The following is a 1814-nucleotide window of genomic DNA, read 5'->3' on the forward strand; positions in this document are numbered from 1 at the left end:
ATTAAGTCTTAAAATTAGTTCTTTAATATTCAATTTCTTTGTCTTGCGGATTTATAGAAGTTTTGTGTAATCGTTCTTATATATGTTGTATTGATCTCTAAGGTTTTTTTTTTCCGTTTGATTCAGGCACGAACTGCGACGGAGGGTTTCAGGATGTTTCCGACTCAGGCACGAAACTACTACAATCGGAGGATTAGAAACTGCGACGGAGGATTTTGGGATGTTTCTTGGAGAAAATCTTAACTGGAGGTTAAGATTTCAAGTAGACTTCACGATGATTGTGTAATCTCTGGGAAGAAGAGATAGGGCGTAGAACTGATCGATTTCATCTTTCAGTAGCCGCCAACACAGTGCAGGTAAGAAGAGATCGATGAGAGGGATAAGAGCGTTTTAATTATTACCTTTTTTAATCAAATTTTGGATTAATTAAAGTTTTGGTGGTTCAGTTAAAGAAGAAGAAGATTTAGCGATTCCGTTTGATTTGCATCTCTGAATGTGAGGAAACATATACTACATTTGTTAGACTTAAACAAGACAAGAAGTTTTTGGTGGTGGATACCATAAGTTAGGGCCTTTTATATTTCTACTCATCATTATACAATTTATCTTTTAATACGTTTTGAGTCAAATGGTTTTACATTTTCATGACTTTTACTCTTCTGGAATTGAGCGTTTCCACCTCAGATGAAGATGCTGCCTATTCAGCCAAGGAGATGGTGCTTCAGGTACTCTCTTCTAGTCCACCCATGCTCTTTGTCTAATGGATGGGTTTTGTTTTGGTGGAGTCTTATAGTGTCTTGATTTTTTCAGTTTCTTTTAGCCTGGAAGAGATTCAAAGAGCTTAGAGGGATCAGTTGATGTTTTGATGGGCATGCTTGGAACACTTGATCTAAGGAATCATCGAGGTATATGCATTAATAGATGAAACTGCTGGTTTTCTTTCAAGTTATGGAAGCTGCTTCTTATGGAAATGTGTTGTTGCAGAGTTTGATTTGCATCTATGAATGTGAGGGAAAAGATCCTAAGTTTGTTAGACACATGGCAAGATGGTTTTGGTGGTCGATACCATGAAGTCAGGATATGTTAACATGATGAGATGAGTCTTTCTATTCATCTCATTTATTTTGTTTTGGTTGTTTGGCTTGAATCTGTTGTTTCTTCAGGATATAATTGATAATGGCAATGTTAGATACTTTTGCTCCGATGTTTGCTTGAAGTGTTGGCCTTTGATGACAATTGCTATCAAAGTCATTGATACTTCTCTGAGAGGTATCAAAAATGTTTTCTTAACTTTCAAATAGTTGATACAATGAGAATTTGTAGTGTTCCTGAGATTTTCCATCCCTATGAGTTTTTGTAATAGCTATAGCCCCTGTAAAATGAAGATCATTGTGGAGTTCACTGCTTGATCTAGATTTTTCCAATGTGCAAGAATGTTTGGTCTTATCATAGAACGAACTTGTAGTCACTCATTTTTGTCTTGTTTGTTGCAGAGGACTTTGGTTTCAAATATATTCTCTGGGTCATCAATGGATGCTGTTGGGTTTGTGATGTTAAAGCTCGAAGGTGAAACAAGACTGGTGTACCCACGATCTGTCATCTCGGGCAATAGGCAAAGGGCCTAGGTCGGNCGCTGTTGGGTTTGTGATGTTAAAGCTCGAAGGTGAAACAAGACTGTTGTACCCACGATCTGTCATCTCGGGCAATAGGCAAAGGGCCTAGGTCGGGCACGTCTAATGGGCCAAGAATGTACTACTGGTCGGCCCATCAAGCCCGGAGAAAGGAAGAGAGCGCGGAGATGCTTCGTGTTGGTC

The sequence above is a fragment of the Camelina sativa genome, unplaced genomic scaffold (assembly GCF_000633955.1).
Source record: "Camelina sativa cultivar DH55 unplaced genomic scaffold, Cs unpScaffold00738, whole genome shotgun sequence".
Lineage (NCBI taxonomy): Eukaryota > Viridiplantae > Streptophyta > Magnoliopsida > Brassicales > Brassicaceae > Camelina > Camelina sativa.